General features: G+C 34.0%; 1 long non-coding RNA gene and 1 pseudogene across 1 annotated transcript; both read right to left on the bottom strand.

Annotated features, from left to right (window-relative positions):
* Positions 1-2,350: 2,350 nt before the first annotated feature.
* On the bottom strand, positions 2,351-3,988 carry LOC128167887 (uncharacterized). The gene is made up of 2 exons (XR_008241269.1): positions 3,651-3,988; positions 2,351-2,653 (listed from the first exon to the last, which is right to left on the bottom strand). It is a non-coding gene; the product is annotated as an uncharacterized LOC128167887 (long non-coding RNA).
* Positions 3,989-5,062: 1,074 nt separating this feature from the next.
* On the bottom strand, positions 5,063-11,388 carry LOC128167188 (uncharacterized; annotated as a pseudogene).
* Positions 11,389-14,383: the final 2,995 nt, after the last annotated feature.

Raw genomic sequence — 14,383 nt, 5'->3', positions numbered from 1 at the left:
ATCCCCAATAACAATTTTTCCTGTTTTAATCATTCACATTATACAATGTGTTCAATTTTAAAGCTTGATAACTAATAAAAGGGCAGTAGTTTTATAGGTAAAATACAAAAAAAAACCCAGCAAACATGTAATATTACATGTTGAGAAAAATACTGGTAGTGCATTTGAAACAATAAATTATAAAACTAAAAATCACCCAAGAGGACAGATTTTGATATGACTAGTATAGTATTTGGATAAAAAAATCATAAATGAGAACTTTTTGCAATTAAAACTTATCAACTTGTTTAAATGCATGTATTACATGGCAAAATACGAGTAATTTGTTTAAGTATGTCCAGTTAAAGCAACATGATTGGGAAAATAGAGAATCATAACAGAAATTTCAAGAATGCTGAAAATAGTGACAATAGTGTATATTGGTACATGTTGAGGACCTCTAACATATGGCTTAGTGATGCTTTGATTTTAATACATGTACATACTAAACAAAGCTTTAGGTTTTTGTTGTTTGTGTCCCAATACATAATGAAGCCTTTGAAAATAGAATAGCACTTATTAACAGATCACCTGATCAAAATGTATTAAAATACAAATGTATAAAAAGAAACTTCATAGAGAAGAGCAAATAAACAAGAATTATTTACCAATATTTGAAAAAAAAATAAAAGCACTAAAATATTTACATCAAGCAAAATTGTGGATGCATGCATGGTGTTTTACATTATAGAGCAGCGCAGGACAGTTAAGGCAACATTTTGCTTTTAAACAGCAGTAAAAGGAGGTCGTTTTGCTTTTGTCTATTCATTTCTGCATAATGAATAGTTCTAAACTATTTTTGGTGTTATTGTAAAGATATGGGTCTCCTTTACTTGACCATGTCTAAATTTGTCGGTCATGTGACTTTTTAGGGTCACGTGGGCGTCTTTTAGACAAAATTGTCAATGCTAAAATGAGACAAAAAGTTCAAGGGCAAGGCAAAGAAATTTAAGAGTAAGTAATATGGCAACACATTCAAAATTATCCATACATCATAGAAATCAATGCTCATTCAGTTGTAAAGTTTACTAGTTATGTAAATTTCTTTAAAAGCTGGCTACTTGTTCCTAAAATAGTGCATTTTTGTATATTTTCATTAAAATTACAAAGTAAACCTTCATCTCTCAACAAATGAGCATCAGTTTTTATAAAGAACTCGTAAAAGGGAAGAAAATCATACCAAGTTTAATAATATCTATAACCGTCTTGCACTTGAACTTTTGCATTTAATATCTCAATCTAGAAGTCCTCTCAAATCAATACACATTTCAAACGCACAAGTGATCCCAAAAGGGGAGGTAACTCTTTGAGCGATAACTCTTTTGAAATAGGCGCGATGTTATTTTATCACATAATCCGAATTAATTTTAAGATATGTTTCAACAGAACATTATGTAAATGGTTATTTAAACATAGTGCTTCTGTTTTATTTATTTTAAAAGAGACAAGATGGTTACGATGAATCGTCCGCATTTCCTCTGTTGTATCATGGATGTAAACAAAAAACTGTTGTGTATCAGTTCTCTTGGTTCACCGCATTCGCGGAGTTATTGGTTTCTTAATATTTTTTTAGTAATGGGAGAAAAATATGTAAGAGCTAATTGTACACAATTATTTGAGGGATTAGATGTCAACAGAGACAAATGAAGCCCCTGATATTAATATACTAACTAAATTGTTCTCATAATATAAAATATTAAAAAATAAGATATGATATGGAGTATTTTTTCATTATTTATGTGCAGCCTTTGCCCAATGACTGCATATTCTATAACACTACTTGGGTCTGTTAATATTATTCTGGGGAGGGGGTTCAAAGGGGTAACTTTATTCTGTTTGCCAATGGGCCAGGTACCATGGTGTTTTACTATGTAAATTGTGAATTAAATTAGAATTTGCCACGGGGACTATACATGTAGATCTGCCCATGTATGAGGCCTTTTCCCACCCCCCATAAGCAATCAACAGTATTCACCTTTGTATTACACATGTTACACTTGTAATTTAAACACTCATTAAAATTGACTTTTATTTTTATTCAACACATGCAGAATGATTAAAATTAAGGAGAGGGGGGAGGGTTAGCATATCTATTCATTCACAAAATAAATTCTAGACGCTCATTTCTCATTACTGAGAAAGGAAAGAGAGTGTGTAAATCCTGCAACAAGGCGATCAAAAGCCATTTTTGGTTCACATCAATATATTGAATTTAAATAATACATTCTCCTATGTGAGAGACTCTCTCTCCCGCCCATTTACATACCATCCCCTTTCCACTTCTCAAACAACATTATATAAATAGAAACAATTATATTTGGTTCATTTGTTTTATTAATTCAAGAAGATAAAGGGACTTTCTGAAAAAAAAATTCTGTGACAACATTTAAACCTGACATATGCATGCAAACTCAAAATTGCAATTTCTTTTTAGGATGTCAATGTGTTTATTGTATGACTTCTTAGTTCTGGTCCTCTTCTCTCTTCAAAAACACAGTCTTCCTGTTCCTAAAGTTCAGGTTTTTCTTTCCATCATTTCATCTTGTATATGACACCAGGATAAGGGTGAATAAGAACATCATTTATGTAAATCTCAAGACAAAGCAGGTACCAGCTAAAATGAAAATTATATATATTTCAGTAAGTTTAACTTGTTATCAAAATGGCTGAAAGACTGAAATGGAGGATTTTCTACAATTTGATAGTCAATGGAATTTATTTATCTTAATAAACATTTCATTATGTTTAGATGTGCATTTAATTTTGCACAAATTCAAATACAGCTTTTCAGTTTGATCGATTTGAAATTATTCGCATCCTCACCCCTGATATTAGTTGAATTGCACCCCTTTATTTTACCCGGCCTGACCTTAAAAATGCACCTCTCTCTCTCTCTCTCTCTCTCTCTCTCTCAGACACTACTGATTTGATTGATTGATATTATATAATGCTGGTGCAGTCAGTGTGAATTAAAACATACCATGTATTGTTGATTTGTTGATGAGCAATATTCAAAGTATGAACCCAGGTGACAAGATTTCAAACAGTGTTATGGTAGTAATATACTAAGTTCTAAAAACAAACTAGTAATAATTAAGAATTAATGTGCATAAACATCTTAATATATCAACTGGATGAATGTGTAAAAAATATAAATGAACTGTCATGGAAGAATTTTGAACACAGTAGAAAGGTGTTATTGATCAGCTGTTCATCAATTTTCAGAAAATGAAATCAGCATCTTTTAGCCTGCACTGTACTGATTTTCAGAAAATCAAATCAGCTGTTTTCACACAGTCTTTGTATTGTTTACTTACAAATTGAAATAAAAACAAACAGCTGTGTAAAGCTAAATATTGTCAGTACAAGTACTATGAACTGATTCGTGTCGATTGGTGAAAATGATCAACAGTTTAACGGACTGGCAATAAAGCTACATGTACATTGTACATTGTACAGGCCTAAATGTAAACAATGCAGTCTCTCCTCATGTTTTGAACGAAACAACACATTAAGTCGATCAGAAATGCATCAACAGTATAAAATCACAATAAAATAGTTATTGAGCTATCTGGTATATTACAAATACACTGTATATCTATTCTACATACCTGATAAATCATCAAAAGATCGCCATCATCGGGAATACCAGTTACACGTGTTTACATCGTCTGACGAGCGCTTTTGGGACGCAGATTCACACCCATACGACAGATGCGTTATGGAAATTCTTCGTATATTCTTATTGTTGTAAACTTATAAAAACACACATGAGTGATTCGTAGTTATATTTGGCTTATGAAGTATTAAATCAGCCGTATTTTATGCTTAAACTGCTGTTTTCGGTATATGTTCTATATATGGTAATACAGAGGCGGGGCGTATATTATGACGTCATAACTCATTATCCCTTCATTAGCATATCAAAACGATGTGTTGCCTTATCTGTCCTGCGAGCAAATTATTTTTTTTAGATGAAAAATTTGTCCAGCAAAATTGTAGATTATAATAATGGAAAAAAACAGAATGTGCATTTGAATTTTGAAAAATAACTGAACCAGGGGTAAAACGCTGTTGGGAATGTGTCAGAACATACAGTGAATGATGTGTTCATATTGCACTTGACTTAAAACAGATAAGTCATACAGACTGTAAAAACGAAGTGCTTAATTATAAGCAATGAACTACAGAATGTCAAAAGGCAAAATATTCTCTATCATATATCCAGTGACAACAAAAATTAAAAAAAACAAGCAGATTAAATAAGTGATAAAATTCTCCAACATTTCAAAATGCACAATGTGCATTCCAAATACAGAAAAGTATTCAAACATAACATTTATCTGAGTTCAGATCTTAATTAAAGCTGACATGAATTCATAAAAGCATTTGGTCGCCATATTAGTTTCGATCGCTCCTGTACTGCTACTGGGGTATATATACCGGTTGAGAAAGTTACGGTCGGTTGCTTTCCGATCGAGGCATTCGGGTTGCAGGGACTTCTAAATGCATGGACTACACAGTGTAGTAAAATGTAGTAATAAAGAATACAGAAAACAACAATCAATGAAATACAAAATGTATTTATTCTTTGAAAGGATGTCCAAGGTATCCGCATTATTTTGCACAGACAGTGCTGCCTTACTTCGCATGCACATCGAACACGTGTTTTGTTCATACAGAGTGTATAACGTCTGCATCTTCTTGAAAACCCCGGCGACACTACATCCAACACAGTAGCTAAATGTTAGTAAGTAAATCCAAGAAAGTAGCAACGTTTCAATCCGTTCCTACAAAAACGCCCCGTTTCAAAAATCCATGCGATAATTGACATTGCTCGATCTGCCACAGTGTGTGGCTTGCGCATGTCCGATGTTATAACATACACAGGAAAACGGTCTACAATTAGTGAGGAATTTTCGAAGTATCTGCGCCTGGATTTTAGTCTGTCTTGTTTCGTCGTTTATTGGATATATCTTGCATGCCATTGCAGTGGTTGTCCTATTATTTTTGTTCAAAACGCGTTTTTACAAGTCTTTTCGTCCAAGGTAACGTGTTCGGGTGTATGAAATTCCTGAATGCGGTGAAGCATGAATAGTGCTCTCGGCATTATATAGGGGGTGTGTAGCGATGAGCAGAACAATAGAAATCGACAACTAATATGGCGGTAGTCGGAGACAAAAAGGGAAATAATGCGTATTTATGAATTCATGTCAGCTTTAACAGTATACAGCAAAGTACTGAATATACATGAAAAAGCATAATCATAAAGCAAAAAACCCAAAATATGGTCAGGATTGTAATCACCAACAGTGTATAAAAGTTCACACTAAAGCAAATGAAGAGACAATTCCGTTTGTGGTTCCCACTGCCACACTGAATGGTATTCTAATGGATAAAGTGTCTTCAACACTATTCTCATCACATTCGAGAGCGTCACGGACCATATTTATGGGGATACCAACTGTCTGAAATGTGTCTCCGTCTTCCACCATAATGGAAAATCCAAATTGTTCCTGTTAGCATTGATGGGGGAGCATCACATGGCTGCAAATAAAATTCACAATATTTTTGTTAAAAAATATTAAACAAATTTATAGACAAATTCACTACGTCTTGTGTGTAATTTACTTGATCCTTTGTTCATATTACAATATAATTTAATTAAAATGCATTTTTGTACTCCTTTCAATTGTAATTTATTATCTTCAATCCAATTTTTTTATAAGTATTTTGCATTGTTTTATAATTGAGTCATTTAAAGTTTAGTAACAAATATTGAGGTTTTGATCCTCAGCCTCAAAGTATTTTTTTCATCATAAAAGTGTTACATATCTTTTAAACGTTATAAGTGAAATGATAAAAAAAATGAAATTTTTAGATGGTATCAAAGCATTTTACAAAGTTATTGCAAATTTGCCTACGATGGATTTAATGGAATAAACGAGACTAAGTGTGAAAAAAAGTGCTGGTGCACTGGCAGGTATAACTCATTGATAAGTAGCTCCTTGTGAATCCACTACACAAAGCATGTAGTGGTGTGACTGATGGTATTGTTATACTTTCATGTTAAATACTGAAATCTGATTGGTTTAGACGCAGTTAATAATTTTTTCTATTACCCTCAGCGTTAGCAACGCACTTAGCAACGGGTAACATTAAAAATTGTTACATGCGCGAAAATTATGCGCGTACGGTTCGCCGTAGAATTCACGCTATTCCTATGTAAAAGCAGTTAAGTTTTCTTTAAAATTAAGACATTCAGTATAACAAAATAAATAGTGCCTGTTTGGGAGGATAACAGTTGAAATTGACACCCCTCGAAAACCATTGTCAACCTCCGCTTCGCGTCGGTTGACAATGGTTTTCTCGGGGTGTCAATTTCAACTGTTACCCTCCCAAACAGGCACTATTTATACATGTATAATACTAACACTAAAATACTAATTCAAATTGTCTGTATAAAATTTAGATTTATGCTATGGATAAAAGAAATCCGGATAATTTAAAGTTATTAAACATTGCTGAGGATCGGATATCGTCAAAAGAAGTTGACATCAAATTTTGACAACAATGAAGCAAACCACATAGCATTTGGTTAGAATTTAAGAAAAAAATGAAGTATTCAAGATTTGCATTAATTAGTCAAAATATGAAGTTCATTATGAAAAATCAAATAAGACGTTTTCTTCAAGTCGCCTTTTAGATCTAGAGGTCTCTTTTAATGACTGTTAATGGGTACCTGCAGCCCAGCCGATGTGAAACTTATGTCATAAAATTTATTTACAAGAATTTCATGCAAATAATTGATGCAAAAATAACGGTGTTACGCCGCTTCAAACTGGCTATTTTTACCTGCTTTGAGAAATCTAATCAAGGGAAAATAGAATTAGGCTATAACGAGGCTTCAGAGGAAGATTTTCTTACAAGCTATACAAAATAAATAAGATTTTTCAGCCAAAATGATTGATATAGGTGTGATGTTTTGACGTAACTAGTAATTGTAAGTAATCTGTATCCGTAATTATTTTGTTACAGTCAGACTTCTTTTTAAAGGATCTTAAAATTTGCCATTCTCGTCGCCTTTTTACTGATGAATATGATATCTTAAAACGCTTGCATTGGCAGATCTATGTTCATTATTCATTTTTTGATTACATAATATCCCTTCACACACGAATGATTCGAAACAATGACACAGGTAAACTAACGAAGCTACTGCTCCAGACACATGTGTATCTTGGGAATGTATACACATCGTACATGGGTCTAGTGAACAAAGAGGGCTTTCATTAAAGTAACAACTTTTCAAGGCAAAAAGTTCAAGTGATACACAAGATGCATATCACGACAACAACAGATGAACACCAATTGCAATAGGTCACGTGAGTGACTCAAGTGATGTAATAACATTTCTATCATAAATTCATTCAAATTAGTAAAAAAAAATGTACATATAAAGTATATACATGAAATTGTATACATTTCATCAAAATTACAGTTTGAAATCACAAATGTTCACATATTTTGAGTTATAGAAATGAGCAGAAGAAATATTAATGTGAACAAAATTTATATTAAATTAGAACTAATTGAATATTAAATTAGAATTTTGGTAAACTTAGAATAGATATTTAAAACAATGCAAGGATAAGCCGCCTTACTTTTCATTATCAGTGTACAATATAGAGAATAAGGTAAGAAAAGAGTTACAAACTAATGAATGTTTTTCATCTTAATAAAAATGCAGGTGATTATCTTCAGATATCATTTAAAGCACTTATCTTTAGGCAATGTTCAACATACATGAATATATACATAATATAAGACTCATCCATGCTGTGATTTAATAGTTTATAGGGAGACAAATTAGTGTCTATATACATAAAGACAAAGTAATTAGGTCTTTCCACCTTTCAGGTGAAAGACCTTTTGTTTTTCTTATGTTTTTTATTATTATTATTCTTATTTTTTTTCTTCTCTTTTTTTCCAGGGACAGCTTTTTTGTTTCTAGAGATATTGAAACATTTTGTTCTTTATGTGATTGACCATTAAAAGTTATGGTACCAAATGACCCTTTGCTTGATCACTCTCAGAACTTACAAAGTGATTGCCCTTTGTGTACGAAGTGATTGTTATCGCTACTCCTCTGAAACCATAAGAGATAGAGACTTGAAACTTTTACTAACGTCTGTAGTTCACTTAGACGCTCTTTCAATCTATTCATACCGAAAGGTTCCGAGACCCCCTTCTATCAGTTATTGCCCCTGAAAGTATTTCAATTTCCATAAAATCACTTCTAACTTTTTTACTATTTGTCATAGAGACTTTGGACCACTTGCGATGGAAGCGTCTTCCTTGGCCGATCAAAATGACGTAAAGGTCAAAGGTCAAGGTCATCTGTAAATATGTGTATTCATGAGTTTTCGCATCTCTTTTGTTTAGGGTGATATAGAGAAATTTTATCAAGGATGTAATAGGACGTCTTAAGACATTTCAAAATGTAGCCCTTCAGCTCCCATCTTGTAATAGTTAGCGAGTTATTGCCCCTTTTGTACGAAACGCTTGTTATCACTACTCCTCTGAAACCATAACAGGTAGAGACTTGAAACTTTGACCAATGTCTTCAGCACACTTAGAAGTTTCTTCAATCTATTGATCCCAAAAGGGTCCAACGTGCCCTTCTGGCAGTAATTCCCCTTTGAATTTCATTGATTTCACAAACACATTAGAAATAACCCCCCCCCCCACCCCCTTTTTTCTGTTAAAAGTGTGACCTTGACCTTTGACCTTGACCTTTGACCTTAACCCTTCACATCTTAGGACTGGTGTGTTATAAGTATCCGCAACATCTATACTATCAGATTCATTTATATGTACAAAAAGCTCTTTTAAACACGAATTCACACTCCCACCCCTTATATTTTTAGGTTTGACCTTGACCTTCGACCTTGACCTTTGACCTGACCATGACCTTTGACCTTGACCTTAAAGGACTGATACGTTACAAGTATATTTTTCATATACATTTCAGATTCATATATATGTGCAATAAGCTCTTTAAAACCACCCCCCCCCCCCCTTATTTTTAGGTTTGACCTTGACCTTGACCTTTGACCTGACCTTGACCTTTTAGAACTAATGAGTAATAAGTGTATGCAACATATATATCAGGTTCAGTTATATGAACAATTTGCCCCCCCCCCCCCCCCCTCCCCTTTCTTTTATACAAGGATTGATTTCTTATATGAACATGACCCTCGATATTTGAACTTGAAATTTGATATTCCTTTTTAAAATAAAACCTTAAAAAAGTGTTACAACTGTTTGTCAGAATTTTTTAAAAAGGTGAAACACTGCCTGCCATTTGACTCCAGACCGCGTTTTAGACTACGCCTCCAAATAAAAATTCCAGCTCCAGTAAAACTCTGTAGAACTTGGCGAAAATTCATGGGACTGTTCCTCACACCTGAATCTAATTGCCTGCCAAATTTCAAACGAAATGAACCCTATTGAAGAGAGTTATCCACCTCAGCGGCATCGAACCATCGTCCCGAGAAACGAAATTTCAACGCTTCGATATTTGTATCTAATAAATTCATGCTCAAATTTCACTGAAAATCTTTGTTTACATTTCTATCGGCAACCTGTGACGACTTGTGTTGAAGTGCAACGAAAGATAACTCTTCCTTCCCAGACCCCGATTTTAGATGAATTAAATTTACATTTTCTTTCAGTTTGTTTATTTCCCGACTTGGCTGAAATACATGACTGGCCTTAATTCAGTTCCGATTTTCCGTACTTGTAATCCACGAATGCATGACAGTTAGTAGATTTATAAGCACGTGCATTTCAAATCACAGGGAGAATTCGCATCAGCTGAGCGAAAGTGACGTTCCCACACCTTCAAATACCCGCCGGCGACCAGAGTTTGACCTGACCTGTTGATTTCTTAGTCAACGCTATCCGGCCACATTGTTTACAAGCAGCACTGATTTTTATGAATAAACTGGTGAACAAATACTGCCCTCCCAACCAATCGCTAAGCCCCTATCTATTCTAAAGGTTCCTCAGCGTTGGGTATCAATTTTAGATGGACAGAAGAACGCTTCGTCTCTTCTTTCTATCATCATCCAAATTCACTACACATCTCAACAAATTTTACCTCCTATCAGATAACAAGCGAAATAGCGTAGTGGCAACACTCTCGCCTAGGAATCCAAGGGTACTCGGATCGATACCACTGTGCGGAACCGATTTTTTTTTTTTTTACTTTTTTTTTCTTCGTAAATTGATTTTTCTCTGATTACTCAATAATTATCAACATTTTCGGGAATTTTTTTGAATCATTATGGAAGGTGGAAAGGCCTCTAATTGTTCCGTGAACAATTAGTCTACTAGTTCTAATACATCCCCTTAAACATGGTTTGCATGGGTATTTAAATAAAAACATACCTGTATTTTTGTTCTTTGTGTTGTTGACAAGGAAACCTCATCCATGTACGAGTTGGTCACCAAATTAGAGAATTTTAAGAATTCTCCAACTTTGCACCCATCGACTTGGTCACGCCATAATGCCACCATTACTTCCTCGGTTCCATCCTTTACCCTTACATTCCGTACCTGGACATCTGTTCCTCTTACTTGTACTGTTCGAATTATTTCCTCCTGTCAAAAAAATAAAATTTTGATAAATATAGTAAAGTAAATTGTTGAAATGACATAGTTATTTAAAACTTGTTAAAAATCTTCTGAACAATGTATTGATAAAGATTCAGGTAAAGGTTTTATATTCACAAATTTAAGAAATTGAATTTAAAATTGAAGAGGTATTGAAACAAACGATCGATACCAAGGATTTGTTAGGGCTCTTTTTGGCATCGTGGATCGTTATGATTTTGGCTGGGGCAGGATTTGCAATTGCCTTTGCTGTTAATTCGACATCTTCTGGAACCGCAAAGGCTGAGGTTTTCATGACTCTGGTCACTGCAGTGACCACTATTGTTGGATGAGGGTCCGCTCTGTATACGTAGTTCGATAGAACCACGCATTCTCATGCCTTCAATAATGGTAATTTGTCAACTTCATACAAGGACACTTTTATAGAGTCCTCTTTATCTGCAACCCCAAGTGGAACAAGCTTTTTTTCTTTACCATCGGCTGTTGTGTACGTCGACTTATCACCGACCCCAACACTTTTACTTTAAGTGGGTTGGAATACGGCTTCGGCTTTGAAGCCTTCAGTTTCTTGATGCTGAACATCTGAAAAGTTAAATTGTATTAATGCAAAATGCTTTTTTTTTAAACAATCAAATTTAGAGTACATTTTATCGGAACAAAAAGTATCAATTATTTTGAATAAGAAGAGCATTATGAATGTTGAAATACTTCATATTGAAATAAAGAAGCTATTAAATTGAAAGTTGTTGCTCAAACAAAAATGCAACATTTTAATGCATATAAAAGCTAAAAAGGATTTTTTTATATTGACCATTACTAAAGTTTTGTAAATATTTGAAAATTCAGTCTTGCAATAAGAGAATACAAAAGCATTTTTTAATTTGCAGTTTGTAGGTCAAATATATATTGTTTCAGATGAAAGTAATAAACAATTTGTTAGAATTGTCTAAGGATTTTTTAAGCATGGAGATATCACTTAAAGCACTTTTAACTAAAGAACAGTTTTGATCTCTTGTTTAATTGAAAAATATGAATATTGGTTTGTGATCTGAATAATAGGACTCCAAAGTTCCCCATGAGTGAAAAGCAGCATTTCCAACATTTGTAAAAGCTTGGTCTAGCACAGAATTATAGTCTGTTGTTTTACCTGTCTCTAAATATCTAAAATTAAATGTTTCAAGCATGAAACACTCAAGAGCTTTAGACACATGTGAATCAAAATTGAAATCACCAGCTATAAGGATTGGCTGAGAAAAATGTTCATTGCTTATTATGCTTAACAGTTCCTTTAAATGTGAAATTGAAGTTTTTGGTGGAACATACAAAAACTTTATTGACAACCAGTTGTGAGCACAAGCTACATGTACCTCTAACGACAAAACCTGAATATTGTGAATGAGGTTCCTGAACACATTTCTAACCAGTATAGACTGCTTTACAAAGATTGCTAAACCAAAAGCTGGCCTGTGTGCTGTACCAGGGTAGTCAAAGCGATAAGTAGTAAATCCAGTTAAAAAGTACATGTCAATTTCATCTGCCTCTCCAAGTCTTGTTCCTGACACAGCTAAAATATCTGCTGATAACAAAGTAAAATCTTTCTTAAGGTCTACCATATGACGATGAAGTGACCTTACGTTGTAAAATACAACTTTTGTGACTGATAGAGGCAGGACATCAAAGCTTTCAAGGCTTAAAGATGTTTGTGACTTACTTCTTAACCTATCCATTTCTTCCAACACTAGTGTAGATACTTTGATTTTGCTTTCATTTAAGCTAAGTATGTGTAAATTTCTTATATGTGTCACTCTGCTTAGACCAACATAATGAATATGATCTATTTTCCGATTTCCAAAATGGATAACTGCATTCTGCATGGTTGACCCTTCAGACTTATGTATTGTTTTGGCCGCAGCAAGTTGCAACGGGAACTGGCGCCTTTTCACTTGATATACTCCATTTATTTGAATATCTTTGTTATTTCCAAAATCTTTCTATCCCATTATGATAAAGCCTGAAATGTTCGGTGCGGATTTTTTGTCCTGTTGATTCCTCAAGAAATTCCACCCAAACAATGCTTACTCTTTCAGAGTCCTGAACAAAATAGTCAAATTTCTTAACAATACAAGGTGATCCATTTGTTACACCATCTTGTACATTAACATTGTTGGTAATTTCTGCAGGCACATCAATAACCAATTGCAAATCAGATACTTGACCCATTGTCTTAGAATTGTCATCAGGAACTTTGCACAATATCCTTGGATGCAATGCTTCATTAGGACACCCAATTACCCAATCTATAGCTTTAATAACGACCTTCATCTCGGATGAGGACTGTGAAAAGATTTTTTCATTAAAACCAAAGACCTCCTTCCTTGTTGCAAAAAGATGAGGAATGTTGGAAAGTTTGCTGTCATTAGTAGTCAAAGCACCTTTTAATTTTGCAAGATCATCTGTGGTATGCTTTCCTTTTCTCAATCTGTTCAAAATCTCAGCAAATTCTTTATCATCTTTCTGTCGCATTATTTCTGTTAACTCGTACATCTGAAAATTGTCTCTCCATAAGTTTGTCGCTAAAGGTCCATAGTTTTGGCATGGTTGTGAGAAAATCCAACCATCCATTACTAGCTTAAGCTGGAAAAGGTCACCGACTGCTATAATGCTTACTCCACCAAAGAGCTTTTTGCAACCTTTTATCTCTTGCAATCTTAAATTAATAAAATTAAACATGCCATGCCCAACCATTGATATTTCATCAATGAAGATAACTTTAAGGTGCATGTATTTAGACCTAAGAATGTTCAACTGCTGCATGTCTAAGGGCTTATATTTGAAACCTTGCCCAACTGGTAAGCAAAATGATGAGTGTATGGTTGCACCATTTATGTTGTGATCAGCCTTTCCTGTTGGTGCACAAAGACATGCAAGTTATCTGGTGAGTTTTGTAATTGATGAGAAAAATATTTCAGTAAACATTGGTATAGAGCCCTTGTCACAACACTTTTCCCCACATCTGCACCTCCTGTCAAAAACACATAGAGTGGGTCTGGTTTTGTTTTCACCCAATGCAAAATATGGTATAAAAGCTCTTTTTGTTGCTTGTTCAAATTTCTCAATAATTGTCTGTAATCATCATCATTTATTTCTCTCCACTGAATGATTTGTTCATTTTCAAGCTGCTTTCTTGCTATGCCAAGGTCTATCCCTATATTTTAATTTGGCATATTTTGATCAGGGTTGAAGCACCCATACTTTTGACAAAGCCTATCACCGTTATCTCTGTCAATAAGCTCATTATGCTCATTTTCAGGTTCAACAAAATCAAGACACTCATTTTCCAATGAACTGCCCATCAGGATTGCCTGCTCTATAGTGTTAACAACAACACGACTTGGTTCATATTCTCCCCTTTTGCTATCTATTTCATCTTTTTTGTTTAAATACATAGTTTCAAAAGACAGACAGTTTCCTTTCAAGTCCTTAACATCATTCCTCCAGTGTGTGAACAACATCAGTAGTTCTCTGTAAAAATGTTCAGGTTCTGTTTCTACATCAAAGTGCACCCATCTTAAAATACATTGTTTTTTCCTTTGAACTATTTCTGTTCCATTTCAAAACATGTAACTTTTTTGTAATTCAAAGTCCACAGAATCTTCCTCAACAT

The sequence above is a fragment of the Crassostrea angulata genome, chromosome 10 (genome assembly GCF_025612915.1).
Source record: "Crassostrea angulata isolate pt1a10 chromosome 10, ASM2561291v2, whole genome shotgun sequence".
Taxonomy (NCBI): domain Eukaryota; kingdom Metazoa; phylum Mollusca; class Bivalvia; order Ostreida; family Ostreidae; genus Magallana; species Magallana angulata.
This window is presented reverse-complemented; position numbering and strand designations above follow the sequence as displayed.